This window comes from Trachypithecus francoisi, unplaced genomic scaffold (genome assembly GCF_009764315.1).
Source record: "Trachypithecus francoisi isolate TF-2019V2 unplaced genomic scaffold, Tfra_2.0 Lachesis_group0, whole genome shotgun sequence".
In the NCBI taxonomy this organism is placed as follows: domain Eukaryota; kingdom Metazoa; phylum Chordata; class Mammalia; order Primates; family Cercopithecidae; genus Trachypithecus; species Trachypithecus francoisi.
Window position 1 is genome coordinate 26,966,083 of NW_022681453.1, and position 16,435 is coordinate 26,982,517.

The window sequence follows — 16,435 nt, forward strand, 5'->3', positions numbered from 1 at the left end:
AAGTTTATTATTGTTGTCATTAAATTATAGCAGAGTTCTTTTCACATAAGAAATTATTTCAATAACTCAGAGGAAATGCAGCTGAGATGAAGCTTCTTATGAGCTTTGGGTAAGAAAGCCTGACAAAGTCACATGCCACATGTCATGGATGGTCACACTCCACAAGGTGACTCAAAACTGAAGTCAGTCTTGGAGCTGCCATGGAACCCAGCAGTGGTGGGAGTCAGTCTCTCTTAACTTGGGGCTTTCAAGCAGTGAAGGGAAAGGAAGCAGGAAGTGAGGGCATTTCCCCATCTCTTTACTTTCCTTCCTACTGCACTCTTTCCCAGTCTCTTGCTTCCTCTCGTAGATACCTGGGGTGTACTATTCAAGCTGGTGATATCCAGAAAGCTTGAGTCACTGCATGTTCTACTTCAAGCCCTCTCATCTCTAAACTTACTACTGAGCTTCATTAGTGGTAGGGAGCAGTTAGGAGGATGTAAAAGATTTTCCAATGTGAATTCTATTTATTGCACTGCTATTAGTGCCCTATATCATTTACCTTATTCTTCTCAATAGGAGTATGTCTTTATAACTAAATAATTTCTTTCTGTATTTCCTATGGTATTAATCTACAATGGGAGACAGTCCTAACCAACAGCTAAGAGCTGATAAAAATCCAGGCCAATTCCAGCTCTGTGCTACTGCAGGCCAATTCCAGCTCTGTGCTTCCTACAGTAAGAACTTGGCCAAGTCACTTAGCATTGCTAAGTTTCATCTGTGAAAAGGAGATAATAATAGTGCTTCAGAGTTGAGTGTTAGGATTAAACAGAAAAAAATGGGAGAAAAACATTTGTTGTGAATATGGGTACAGAATTAGCACTCAATAAATTTCAGCTTTGACCACTATCATCTTCATTATCAATGAAGATCATGGTGTGGACTTACCTACAATGATAAATAAACCAAGGTAGAAACGGACTTTGTTGGTAAATCAGTAAAGGATGGTAGAATGATTACCAGTCTATACAGCAGATATTTTCCTTACAAACTATTTGCTCTTCCAGCATAAAAAGCACATTAATGTCAAAATTACCTAATTCCTACTTATAATATTTTACAACACTTTCAGTCACTACTCATCATAGCTATCACTAGATTATGGCTGGTGAAATAAGCAAGGTGAGTATGCTGTGTAATTGAATTTCATAATAACACATTAAGGGCATCAGAAAGGATTTGTCACAGACTTCCAAGCTATTGGGGCATTTTCTGATAAGCACTATTTATTTAGGCTACTTAATTATAGCAGACCAAAAAATTCCTGCATTATAGGAAATTACAAGGTCATATACAAATTACCAGCCCAGTGACCTCATTACTCACTAAGGGTGATAAAGAACAGGGATGAACAGGAGAAAATAATGTTATCACATCATGGCACCCCCAGTTACAAATCAGAAACTATATCATCACAGTAGAAGCTACCCCAGTGGGGAAAGCGTAGGTGGAAGTTGTGTGAATGTTATGAAATGTAAGACACTTACTTCTTAGGTCAATAATTTGATCAATGTTTTTCCTTTTCAGCAGTAGCTATGAAAAGTACAGCGCTCTTCTTTTTGTGATTAAAAAAATTTCAGATTTATAGAAAAGTTGCAAGAAGAGTATAAAGAACTACTGTATATCCTTCACCCAGTTTCCCCACCTTTAACATTTTATCATATTTGCTCTCTATCTCTTAATCTATGTATCTACTGACCTACCTATATATCTATCTAAACAGGGGTCAGCAAACTATGGCCCACGGGCCAAGTCTGGCCCACTGTCTGTTTGTGTCTAGCTTGCAAACTAAGAATGGTTATTACGTTTTTAAATGGTTCTTAAAAAAAGTAATGTTTCATGACAGATGAAAATTATATAAGATTCAAAATTCAGTGTCCATAAATAAAAATGTGTGGGAATACAGCCATACACATTTGTTTACATTTTGTCTATGGTTGCTTTTGTGCTACAATGGCAGAGCTAAGTAATTTATTATCTGCTCCTTTATGAAAACATCTGATGATCCCTGACCTCTATAACTGTGCACTTATATTGGTTCCTCTAATACTAATCCAATACCACAGGTTCATTCTCGTTTTTCTTCTTTCCATATTTGTAACCCGTTTCTGACAGTGAGGAAACTGGCCCTCAAGATATTTACTTACTTCCTGAATTATGGAAGTTACTGAAAGCAGCTTCAGAATTGTCAAGCAAAAACAAACAAGAAATACTCACCCTAAACCTACTCTCTAGAGTTCTCGATTTGCTTACAGTTATTTTTCTTCTTTGGTCAAAACACCACATTCAAAACTGACTTTGGTTCTTTTTTTCCCCATCTTCAATGTGAATATATTAGTCATTCGAAATACAATGAAAGTCATCTGCTTCCTTTTATGTTACATTTCAGACTTTTTTTCCCATTCCTGTTGATTTTTATTACTTTTGTTGTTGTTGCCGATTACATACAACATTAACAATCGAAAGTCAGAACTACAGAAGGGCACATTTAGGGTAAGAGTCACATCCTCCTATCTCTTCCAGTTTGTTCCTATCCTCTCATCACTTCTACTCTATTCCTACCCACACCTCTAGAGGTAATAAATTTCATTAGTTCTGGTATTGCCTTTCTGTGCTTCAGTGTGCAAAAACTGAACAGATACATGTCTGTTTTTTATTCCCTTTCTTACTTCTGCAAAAGGTAGCATATTATAGTACTCTTTTGTACTTTTATATTTTTAGCTTATAATTTATCCTGGAAATCATTCCATACCAGTTCGTGGAGAGCTTCCTCATTCCTTTTTTACAGCAGCATAATACATCACCCTATGGATGTACTATCATTTATTTCACCCTCTTCTATGTTTGAGCATGTTTTCAATGTTTGGCAATGACTGCAATTAACACTTCAATGAATAACCTTGGGCATGTCTATTTGTCTATTTTTGTATACTTAGAGGTAAATCCCAAAAAGGTAAATTTCTGAAAGTGGGATTCCTGGAACAAAAGGTAAATGCATACTTGGTTTTGTTAGATATTGGTAAATTCCCTTCACAAGGGTTGTACCTGTCTTAATTCTCACCAGCAATGTATGAGAATGCTGATATACCGAGAGCAACTTTAGAGGAATATGTTGTCAAGTATTTTAACGCTTTCTGATCTGAGAGGTGGGAACTGATACTTTAAAGCAGGCTTGATTTGAATTTGTTCTCATTATAAGTGGAGTTGACTGTATTTTCATATATTTAAGGGCATTTATGTAATACACATATATACATACACACACACACACACACACATATATCTCCATGTGCCATATATATGTTTGTTCACATCTTTTGCCCTTTCTTCTATCAGATTTTTTATCTTTTCCTCACTTTATAATTTGTCTTTGTTTATGGTGGTTTTTCTTTGTGCCATACAAAAGGTTTTATTTTTATGTAATCAAAGGTATCAGTCATTTTAAAAAAATTGTCTCTGTATTTTGGGTCATAGTTATAAAGCCTTTCCCTACAACCAAGTTCTGTAGAAATGCACCCATGTTTTCTTGTAGTTACTTCAAATGGCTTCATTTTTCACATTTAGATTTCTGGTCCATTTTTGATTTATTCTGGTATATTGTGTAAGTTTGTTTTGGTATAAGGTGTATCTAATTTTACCTCTTTAAAATAACTACAGAGTTCTTTTGACAAGTAATGTTGTTTTAACACAGATTTAGAAGATTTTATACAATTATGAAATTTTTAATCAAAGCAACTAACTCATTTGTTTAGCTTTTTAGTAAGTAAGCATTTACAAAGTATAATGCAAAAAGAAAGGTTTCTATTTTAACTAAAATATAAAAAACTTTGGGCTAAACAAAATCAACCAGGATTTTTCTTGCAGGACTTTTCAGAGCTTTAACACCACTGTGAGTATCCCAAGAGGAGGCTGGAGTATGCAGCATTGCCCAAATTTATGTATCTAGAACTGTTACATCTTTTGGGACCACAGAACATACCTTGAGAAATGATGCTCCAAGTTATACCATTTCTCCACTCTGGTGGCATTATGTTTGTTTGTTTTGTTTTTCATTTTACTTTATATACGTTTAATATAATTTTATTTTTTCAAGGCATTCTTTTTTGGTGACTTGATAATAAGCAGAAATGTGCAGTCCAGCATCTGTATCTTACATGTTTACATTTTTATACGTGATATTTAATGCTGGCCTATTGTCTTGATCCTTGATCAACTCCTTTAAACCTCCATGCTTTCCCCTACATAAGCAGCAAACATTCAAGGAATGGGGAGTTCTAGCTGAGGCTCCTTCACCACATGCCAGTCTTAGCTTTAGTTCTGAAGCATTTCCTTGGTCTGCTTCTTACCCAGCTACCTGTGCTCCAGAATCTACTCTTGCTTGTTGTTCCACCATTTCCATACTTGCCCCCTGGACTTGATACTCCAGTTGGTTTCCTCAGCTCTGACTATAATCGTTTTATGCCATGGACTGACTCTATCTCCCTGTAATGAAAAGCCTCCAGTTCCTTTGGTAGATAAACATCCTTTCAGTCAGGCCTGCTCTCTGAGCACATGCAGGAAGGAGCCTCTTCTTCCTCATTCCTCTTGAGGACTCAGGTATGTCTCCCACCATTAACCTCCTCTTGAAACTGGAGGGACAGGATTCCTAGGCACACCTGCACATATTGAGTACTGCTGCAAGAAGAGGTGCTTTATTCAAGAGTCAAGACCATGGATTCATATTAAATACACAAATAAAAATATTGAACAGATGAAGAATAAATACTATCTTGTGAATTTTTATAATGGCCAGATTGATTTAATACTAAAATCTTGGCTGTAAAGGAATACCACATTGTTTTCATTCAACTTGCATGCTAGACGGTGAACACTGCCTGCGTAGGGCTGAATCAGATACCTTTAGAACTGAAGACAATGTCCTCAGTTAAGACAGACTATAGCTTCAGTTCCTTTGTCTAAAAACAAGATTGTGTTTACAAGACAATTTTACATACATTTATTTTATTAATGTGCTTCCTGTAAGTATTTTGTATGTGTATACACACATATATACATCTACACACACACACACACACACGTATATATAAAACATTATATGAGAGCAAGTTAGCTTAATCATCCCTTTATGTATACAGTAAGCATTGAACTGCTGTGTACCAGGCTGTGTGTGGATTTCAGGATAAATTATTCCTGGTTCCTACACTCAAAGAGTCATGGTCTGATGGAGGACACATTCTAGCCAAAAAAAAAAAAAAAAAAAACACACACACACACAGACAAAAAACACAAAACACAAAACATGAGTTGTACCCATCCATTTGTTCCTGTGGAGGAATTTACTTGCAATAGAGCTATCTACAATCTTGTATACATTTAAATAATTATTTGTGGTAGTCATTATGTCAGAAATCTAAAACATGGGAATAATTATTATATATCTTTCAATTACAGCACTGAGCAACCTGCTACCTTAAAGCTCTGGGTCATTTTCACTGGGGATCCTATATTAGGAATTTAACTATTTGCAGCAATGTCTATCCATACTTTATGATACTTATCATTTGGTACCAGTGTACATTTCTTATTCACTGAAAGAAATTTAGATTTTAAAAATCTTTTATGGCCAGAGAACAGACTGGGGAGAGGACTAGGAGATAGCTCATTTTTGGGGACAATTCATATTCATAGATTCTTATTAAACATTGGTGAAAATTGTTTCCCAAAAATATATACATAAATACCAAATTTTACTTTCAATTTCAGGAGGTCAGAGATAGTCTAAATCCCATATGTGAACCTCTAGGCTCCAAATAAAGAACTTCTGCATCATGGGATATCATGGAAATGGTATTTCAACTAGTGAAAAATCCATGCTTTGCAAAGTTTTTCTGTAAAAGGCCAGATGGAAAATGTGTTAGTTCTATGAGCCATAAGATCTCTCTAACAACTGTTTAACTCTGCTGTTGTACTGCAAAAGCAGGCATAAACAATCGGTTTATGAATGGGCATGGCTGGATTCTAATAAAGCCTTATTTATAAAAACAGGCAGTGGGTAGGATTTGGGCTTACAGGTTATAGTTCAATGACTCATGTCTTAGTGAAAGGAACTGTGAAGCAGACAATGCTTGAGGTTCTTATGAAAATTCCTGCTGATTTTTCTCCTAAATAGCTTTGAATCCACCTTTCTTACCATCTCCCCTTTTACCACCAAGGTCTAAGCAATTATCTTGGCTTGTGTTATCTATAGCAAAAGCTCTTACCTGATCCCCTCATATTCACTCATCCTGGCTTCATTTCTCCTCTGTTCTCCACACTATAGCCAAAATTACTTGACAGTATGTCCGTCTCTTGTTTCAAAGTGTCTTCCCAGTGTCATTGGGAAGCCATCATCCTCAGCAGAAAGACCAGAACCCTTTCCTTAGCCTTTGAGGCTTTGCGTAGACTAGTCTCTACGTATTTTTCCAACCTCTTGTGGTACAATGTTCCCTCTCACTCCCTGTGCTCCAGCCATGCTGGGCTTCTCTCAGTTCCTGGAGTGGCCATGCTCCCTACCATCACCGGGTCTTTGCCCAGGCTGTGCCCCTTGTCTAGATCATGCTTTCCTCCCCTCTTTCTACTGTCCCTTGGCCTGGTGAATTCATACCGAATCTTTATATTTTGGCTAAAGAATCACACTCTTGGGAAATCTTCGCTGACATCCCCTCTTCAATCTAGTTGAGTTCCTTTCACACCTTTTCTTAGAGCAACTGTGATTTTCTCATTAAGGGCTCTCGTCTCAGCTCATAATTACAACCTCATTACCTCATTTGTTTGATCATTTGATGAATGCCGTCCTCCCTATTAGACTCTAACTCCTAGCAGAGTTCCTGGCACAGAGTAGCTGCTCCCTCAATATTTACCAAATGTATGACTATTCAAATAGTCTCTTTCTTAGCCAAGAATACTGAGTGGTACTTGGTATTGAAAGTCTCCATAACAATAAAAAATGCTGCTGTTGTAACCCACTCTGCATTCTTCTTCTATCTTGCTCTTTCTCCGCTTGCTAAAAGCATGCTCTTGTTTCCTTACCATGTGCTCAATATACACACACAGGTCAGGGACACACACCTGCTTTTTTATAGCCAAGAAAGAAACATTTAATTTTCTACTTCAGAAAGCAGAATGTTGATTCAGAAACATATTTACTAGCTTCAGAAAACTAAGAAAATATGTGTTCCTTTTTTAAAAAACTAAAACATACAGACAGTGTTCTCAATAGCATTTCTTCATAGAATTCATCTCCCACTTCAAGAAGGGATCTTAAAATATAAGTTGGGAACTCTTTTGCATATCTCTCTTTTTTCTTATTTTTAAAACTTTTTATAAAGACAGGGTCTTGCTATGTTTCCCAGCCTGAACTCTAACTCCTAGCTTCAAGCGATTCTCCCACCTCAGCCTCCCAAAGTGTTGGGATTACAGGTGTGGGCCACCACGCCCTCTTTCATATATCTCTTAAGATGGACTTGAATAAGTATTAAGATGCTCTTGTTTAATTTTGGTTTGTTTTCCTCAGAAGTCTCTAACCAGATTCTTAGCGTTGAAGAAGAACCCCCATCGATGTTCTGAAACCCTTCCACAACACTCCCATCAAGTGGGTTATCTAATCTACGCTTGATTACCATCAGAAACTGTGTACCTACTGCTTTCAAATATCACATTTCATCTTCAAGTAGTTCTGCCTGTTCAAGAGTTTTTCCTCATGTTAAGCTAAAATCTGTTTTCTTTTTACTTGTACCCATTTCTCCTACCCTTATTCCTTATGGCTAAGGAACAATTCTAATCTTTTTTCAAGACACAGTAGAAGAGAGCTAAGGGACTGTTCAAGACTCCTTTCTCCCCCTTCTCCTTGCAATAGCCACCTCTAAACACATGGCTTTCTGGAGTAGATTGGTCCAGGGGTGGACACCCAACCTTATATGGGCCAATTGCTGTGCTTCCCTGAACTTCTCAAACTGGATCTGAAAAAGAGAGTCTCACAATGAAGATGGGAGCTGAACAAAGTGAAATTCAGATGCCACTGGTGATCCCATTTCCTGTCACATGGAGGAAGCCAGTCTGAAGAGAGAATGAGGAAGCTTAAAGTCTGGACTGTAGGGGAATGAAACAGTATTGGCACCACTGAATTAATTGGAAAACTGGGAAGAGAAAACCAGTTTGGGATGATGGAAGTGCTTGGTTTAGTACAAGGGGGAATCTGAGGTCTTGAAAGTTTTTCCATGTGGTGATGTGCTGGAAATATTTAGGGATACCTTACTAAGTCTTTTTTTTTTTTTGTTTTTTGAGACGGAGTCTCGCTCTGTCACCCAGGCTGGAGTGCAGTGGCGCTATCTCGGCTCACTGCAAGCTCCGCCTCCCGGGTTCACGCCATTCTCCTGCCTCAGCCTCCCGAGTAGCTGGGACTACAGACACCTGCCACCTCGCCCGACTAGTTTTTTGTATTTTTTATTTTTTAGTAGAGACGGGGTTTCACCGTGTTAGCCAGGATGGTCTTGATCTCCTGACCTCGTGATCCGCCCGTCTCAGCTTCCCAAAGTACTAAGTCTTAGACTTAGCTCTTGAATATGTGTCTCCAAACCCATTGCCATTATCCTAGTCTGTGTTTCTAGCACCTCTCCCATGTTCGTCCTCTAGCCAATCTGGACTCCATATAATCCAAACCAGAGTAAGCTTTTTAAAATTTGTTTTTAGGGTAAAATCCCAAATTACCACATTGGTTTAAAGCCTTGCATAGCCCGGTTCTATTGCTCCAGCATTTTTTCTATCTTTCCCTTACAGTCACCACCACGCTCCCCTCAGGCTTCACAGGAAAGCCACATCCTTAGTCTCTCTTCTTACAACAGCCTAGTTGACTCTCTTCATCCTCAGTCTTCAGCTTTCAGCTCAAATGTTACTTCAGAGAAGGCTTGCTTGAATTCTAAGTCTACCACAAGTTCTCCCAGTCAATATCCCAGCAGGAAACATTTGGCATACTCACATTAGGACGATCTGGGGGAGAATTTGAGGGAGGGCTTATTACAAAGGCAAGAACAGGCAGGGGATCCAAATGGGACTGTATGAATACCAGGGCTGTCCCACCCTTAGACTTTAAGGGAAAAGGAAGGGGCAGTGGCCAGACCCAGAAAGCAAAAGCTGTGGAAAGAGGGCCTTCTTGATGGGAGCTGTGACCCTGGGCCGAATTTTGCAGTAAGTCTGAATTAGTCCTACAGGGAGGGAGATGGGGAAGAGCACCCCTGACTTCCTTCTCCCTCCTTCTCTGATCTTCATTGGCTGAGTGTCTTCATTGGCTGAGAAGCCAGAGGACAAGGAAGTCCATTGATGTAGTTTATGTCTATCAGCCTCTCTGGACAGAGAGCAGCATGAAGGGTGGATATAGCAGGGCTAAGAGAAGATGTCCGGAAAGATACCATGGTTACTACAGATCAGTCATCTCAGTGTGTAACAATCTGCCCATTTGTGTGACTGAGTCATGTCTGGTGGGTCATGTCTGACTTCTTCACATATTGAATTCTCAATAAATGTTTGCTGAATGAATGAATACTCATAGGAAGGCCAGGGCTAAAAGAGAAAGACATATAGATGAGAGCAAAAAGAAAAAGACATGTAGATGAGAGCAAAAAGATGGGAAAATGGATGAGTTCTCTGAGGAAGAACTTGTAAGGAGAAGGTCAGGAGAGCATGCTCTGAGAGTGGTGGGAGGAATAACAGGAGCTGAAAAGGCAGCTAGTTGAGAATGACATGAGAATTATGCTTGCCAGACATTTCTTCTTCCCTCCTAGAAGTGCTCCCAGAGGATGTATACATTATCATGACATCTGGAATAGGATCACATCTCTTCCACAGCAAAAGGTGGGAAACACAATGCATAAACAAATACTACTCTGTTTTCATCTCACATCAATCCATGTTTATATGGACATATGCAATAAACATACAAATGGGAAATCATACTCTTTCTTCTGGTTTCTACAAAATCACCTCTCCTGCCTATGTCTTTATTAGATAAATCCACAAAACAGAGAGATCCAGCTTCCCATAAGTGCTCAGTGCTCTAAGAAATCACAAGCACCATCTTCTCTATACTCTATTAAATATACTTTATATGTTCTCTGCAGAATGTCTTTCTATCTTTCCTGTATGCCAGTATTTTCCCTCAGGTTAAGAAAATATTAATGACAAAGCATCTTGGGACTATTTTCTAGACATTGAACTATTACATATGGTAGATAATTCAACTCTGGAGGCACAAATCCAGATATCAGGCATTGAATTCAGCAGTATGTGAACAGTAACATCCCATCTACTTGAGATAATATGAAAGAAAGCTGACCCTTTCCTTTCCTTCTATAGACTGTTATCATCATAGTTGCTTTATAATTTTACACTTAGTAGATGTTTATCGAGCCCCTGTGCTGTTGCAGACTTCATGCTGGATACTGAGGAGTAAGACATGGTTCCTGCCTTTGAGGAATTTGGTCTACTGGGAACAGGTCACTAGACCAACATTTGTAAGAGAGTGAAGTAAGTGTTCGATAGAGGTAAGCCCAAGGAACCTCTTATAGTCAGGAGAATAGTCCAGGGAAGGCTTTCTAGCAAAAGTCATGAAAGGGTTGGTTATTCCTGAAGGATGAGAATGAGGCAGCCAGATAGTGAAGAGATGGAAGAATATTCTATAAGGAACAGCATGAACTACAGTAGAAAGGTGTGAGAGAGACCTTGGGGTACTCCTAGCAACTGTAGTCAGTTGTTGAAGAAGCAGGATGCTTAGAGGGCAAACTAAGGAATTCTTACCTTATTATGAAGGCGCTGGGGACCTACTGAAGGATTTTAAGATAGAAGAATCTTGGATTTGCATTTGAGAAAGCTCACAGTGGCAGTGGTGGGAGACTGAATTAATGGAGAATAAGAGAGGGACCAGGAAGGTCAGTTAGGAGCTTCTTGCTGTATACTTTAGGCAAAATAGAAGAGTGTTATTTTGGGAATTTAGTACATAGGTGTTTGAAATCATTCTATGATAAAGACACATGCACACATATGTTTGTTGTGGCACTATTAACAACAGCAAAGATTTGGAACCAACCCAAATGTCCATCAATGATAGACTGGATTAAGAAAATGTGGCACATATACACCACGGAATACTATGCAACCGCAAAAAAGCATGAGTTCATGTCCTTTGCAGGGACATGGATGAAGCTGGTAACCATCATTCTCAGCAAACTATCACAAGATCACAAAACCAAACACTGCATGTTCTCACTCATAAGTGGGAGTTGAACAATGAGAAAACATGGACACAGAGAGGGGAACATCACACACTGGGGCCTGTCGGGGGGTGGGGGGCTAGGGGAGGGATAGCATTAGGAGAAATACCTAATGTAGGTGACGGGTTGAAGGGTGCAGCAAACCACCATGGCATGTGTATACCCAGAACTTAAAGTATAATAATAATAAAAAAAAGAAACAAACAAAAAAACAAAAACAAACAAAAAAGAAACACGTTCTGCACATGTAACCCAGAACTTAAAGTATAATAATAAAAAAAAGAAACAAACAAAAAACCAAAAACAAACAGACAAAAAAGAAACATAGAACCTTCCCATTAACAATATCCATTTCCCAGTGTGTCAAAATAACATTATAAGGGGATCAGAACATGCTACCCCCAAATATGCCATATTAGCATATTGATTTTGAGCTAAAGACCATTGGGAAACAGTAGATGCAAGAAGAGCTCTCTGATCTTCTACTTTCTCCCTAAAAACAGGGCATAAATTTCCTCTGAGAAGGACATTCTTCCTGTACCAGGAGAGGAGAACATTCTTATGTCCAGAGATGGGGAGGTAACACTGAGATGAATCTCTACGAGCAAATCTTATTAAAACAACCCCTGTCTTTCATTAGTTTTCCCCATACATTTCTTAATCATATCCCCACAATTTACCACCCCAGACCAAACCCCTTTTCCTGTTGTCCTGTCACATCTCCACAATTTATCTCTCATTGTTATAATGGTATATAGTCTTCTGGGTCTAGCCCTTCTTTGAGTCTTAATTTCTTTTCGATGAAGACTTCCATGCACATGAAAAATTAAAATATTAACATCAAGTAAAATTTGCATGCTTTTCTCCTGTTAATTTTTCTTTTGTTAGTTTCACTCATGGGCCCCAGCCACAGAACCTAAGAAGGCAGAGAAAGTCTTTCCTCCCCTTCACAATGTACAGAAATTTCCAGAGAAGACATCTTGTTTTTGTCATTCTGTGAGAGTGGGGATCTTAAGTGATGGCATTTGCCTCAAGGGTCTTACACTCTAACAAGGAATATTTTAGATTCTTTTTATGTGTCTCATAAATAGTTATTCAGTGTCTTTGTGCCCAACACTGTGTTGGATATGTAAGGATACTGAACAAATACAAGGTATGGTCCCAGAAAAGTAGTCACATATATGAATGTACAGGTCAAAAGAAAAGAAATATAAATGTCCCCCCAAAAACACAAAAATGCTTGAGCTTGTATATCATTACAGAAATACAAATTAAAATAATGATATACTATTGATACATAGTAGCTTAGTAAAAATTCTAACATTTGATAAAATAGGGTAAAATTAAGGAGATGGGACACAAGCAGCATAAACTGCCAGAAGTGTAAATTGGTGAACAGTTTGGTAATATCTATCAAAACTATCTTTTGACCAAGTAATTCCACTGCTAGAAATTAACTGTAAACACATACTTGCCTAACCTCATAAATATGTGCAAATGAAGATGTTTATTACAGCACTGTCTACAGTAACAAAGAGCTGGAAACTACCTAAATAAATGTGCATTACCAGGGAACTGACTGAATAAACTATGGTACATCCAAATGACGAAATAATATCTAGCAGCCAAAGTAGAATGTGGTCAATCTATCTGTACAAATTCAAAAAATTTAAAAAAGTTGTAGAAAAATATAGTCTTAACCTTTTTATACAGAAAAAATACCTGCATAAAAATATATTTTCTAATATATGCATAGAAAATTTCTGAAGAATGCCCAAGAAATTGTTAACCATAATCACATCTGACAGTAGAAATGTAGGGTTGGGCGTGGGAGGAGTAAGACTTATATTTTACCTTCTGCTTTTCTAGCCTGGTTGAATTTTTTTTACTCCTTTTTTTTTTTTAAGCAGTCTCTCACTTTAGGAGCTTCTAATTTGATGAGATCTATAAGAAAACCCTTCTGAAATACAGCTTCAAAATATCTTTATAAAGTATTTTAGGTGACAAGGGCTTATGAAACATAGGTGTTAGATTGGCCCCTTGACCAACTAAGAAAGAGAGTGAAATGGGTTTTCTTCCTCATACTCACTTGCGTGGTCAAAATTGATACTAGTAGCTTTCACCATTAAAAACATGAATTTGGCCATGTGCAGTGGCTCATGCCTGTAATCCCAGCACTTTGGGAGGCTGAGGCTGGAGGATCACTTATGCCCTGGAGTTCAAGACCATGGGAAGTATAGTAAGACCTCAACTCTACCAAAAAAAAAAAAAAAAAGAAAAAAAGAAAAGAAAAGAAAAAAGAAAAAAAAAGTAGTCCCTACTTGGGTTACTTGGGAGGCTGAAGTGGGAGAACTGCTTGAGCCTGGAGGGTTGAGGCTACAGTGAGCTACGATTGTGCCACTGCACTCCAGCTTGGGTGACAGAATGAGACCTGGTCTCAAAAATAAATAAATTTTTAAAAAAGTAAACTCCAATAATGAAAGCTAAACATTTTGGGTCTTTACAAATATTGCTCATGGTCCTGGAAATTGTCAAGTTTTAATTTGCATAAACAACAGTTGCTTTATCTAATGCTACAGATATGACTAAAACAAGTAGGTGCTAACTTTTTAATTTAATTTAATTTTTAAAAATACATCATTCAAGAGCCTGATTTATTTTAAAAAAATGGTTCCTGTGCTGTTAGCTGCAAGGTCAGGTCTGTCTATTCAGTGATATAACTTGACAAAGAATGGTTACAATGGCAAAGTTGGAAGATGCTCTAGAATAGAGAGGCAGCCTAGCTAAAATCTCAGAGGAAATGCATAGACTTTTTCCATTTTAGGAGATATATTTACATGAATTTGGGAAAAGTTTAATATTATGTTTTAATTTTCCTTTCAAATAATTTTTTTGCTTTTTTAGTTGCTGGAGGATGAAAGGTCTAAACCTCATGGAAAACTATACAGTGACTCACTTATCTTTCACCTTTCATTGGAGGGGAATCATTTCAGGGGTGAAAATTCTCAAGGAAGTCAGTTTATCTGCTCAAAACAGAAAAAACTAATCAAGCATTGTCTGATTAATTACAGACACTTGAAAAAAATGCTATCAAGGCCTACAGCTGTAATCAATTTAATCAACATGCAAAGAGCCAATCTATGGTTTTCTTGATTAACAAAGCTGAATGTTAAATAGCAAAGTGTGACATTGTAGTGCCATTAGCTCGAGCTACAAAGTAAGCATTTTCCCTAAATATTCAAAATCAGGTCAGGATAAAGTGAACATTCTTTTATACTTTATTTCTTATGATGAGGATCGTGGGTGTGAACATTTTAATTCTTCCCCTTGATATTCCCATGTAGGAAAAATACATTTTATTTAAGTAGTAGAAATGGGTAGTAACTTCAGAATGCTTCCATAAAGGCACACACAAAAAATCAGCTACCTGGAAAGATCACACAATAAAATAGAAGCACAAGAAAGTGATGTGAGATTTCTCAGTTTAGTGTCATCCTAGTTGGTTATGGAATTCATCAGGAAAAGACATGCCAGACACAAAGAGATGAAATGTCCTTATTAGATTTTTAAGATGTGAATGTGAAGTGCATCTATATAGTGTCTGATGAGCAAATCAGAAAATTCAATCTGCTTATTCTATTTGCATAAAGTCAATTTAAACGTCAAAATATCTAACACAAGACTAGTTTATTAATGGTGTGTTTCTCACTCTTAAAAATCACAGTTTTAGCTATAAAGTGATGGCTATATTTTGTGTAGCCAAATGCTGTCTGGAGTTTTATCTGTTAAAACAGCAATTCTCAATCTTTTGAGGGTAAAGATCCATTCTTTTTTGTTCTTAAAATTTAGTAAAAGCACAAATAAATACTTGCTAACTAATGTAAACCCAGACAATCTGAGACAGGTCTCAGTTAACTTAGAAGGTTTATTTTGCCAAGGTTGAGGATGTATGCCCATGACACAGCCTCAGGAAGTCCTGACGACGTGTGTCCAAGGTGGTCGGGGCACAGCTTGATTTTATACATTTTAGGGAGACATGAGACATCAATCAATACGAGTAAGATGTATGTTGGTTCTGTCCAGAAGGGCGAGGACAACTTGAAGCAAGGAGGGGGGCTTTCAGGTCACAGGTAGGTGAGAGACAAATGGTTACATTCTTTTGAGTTTCTGATAAGCTTTTCCAAAGTAGACTATCAGAATATGCATATGTCTCAGTGAGCAGAGAGATGACTTTGAATAGAATGAGGCAGGTTTGCCCTGAGAAGTTTCCACTTTGAATTTTCCTTAGTGATTTTGGGGGCTCAAGATATTTACCTTTCACACTAGTGTGATTGCAACACACTAGTTAGCAAGTATTTATTTGCTAACTACCGCAAATAGTTTCATTATGAAAATATGTAAATAATTCACCTAAAAATAAATGGGAAAGAATTCAAGTTGATCTTAATACTATTCATATTTACATATGTTTTCTTAAAGGGAAGTGGAAGGGAAGAAGAAAGAGAGGGTATACATGGTATATAGTAGTCACTCAATAAATACTTATGAACTGTTAAAGCCTACCTGCTGGTTATATATTATGGCAACTATAATTTTGGTCAGTCTAACATACTTTTCCTCTCCCTTTTCTTTTTTTTCTGAGATGGAGTTTTGCTCTTGTTGCCCAGGCTGGAGTGCAATGGCGCAATCTCGCCTCACTGCAACCTCCGCCTCCTGGGTTCAAGAGATTCTCCTGCCTCAGCCTCCTGAGTAGCTGGGATTAAAGGCATGCGCCTTTAATGGGGTTTCTCCATGTTGGTCAGGCTGGTCTTGAACGCCTGACCTCAGGTGATCCGCTCGCCTCGGTCTCCCAAAGTGTTGGGATTACAGGCGTGAGCCACTGTTCCCGGCCTTTCTCTCCCTTTTCTGAGAACTTAGCACTTTTTTCCTATGAGCAACTCATTTCATGTGGTTTGAGGGGCTAAGCCTCCCTTAACTCCCAATATGGGTGTGAGCATGAGACCCAAGCTGGGCAACAGTCCATTCTTGGAATTTTGCTGGTTTTATAAGTAGTGAGCATAATGCTGTGGGAGGCCAGAATATGCCACTCCCAAATA

General features: G+C 38.0%; 1 protein-coding gene across 5 annotated transcripts in view; it reads right to left on the bottom strand.

Moving 5' to 3' along the window:
* Positions 1-16,435, bottom strand: part of CFAP20DC (CFAP20 domain containing) — a 320,674-nt gene that overhangs the window by 12,985 nt on the left and 291,254 nt on the right. The gene's annotated exons all lie outside the window — the stretch shown is intronic.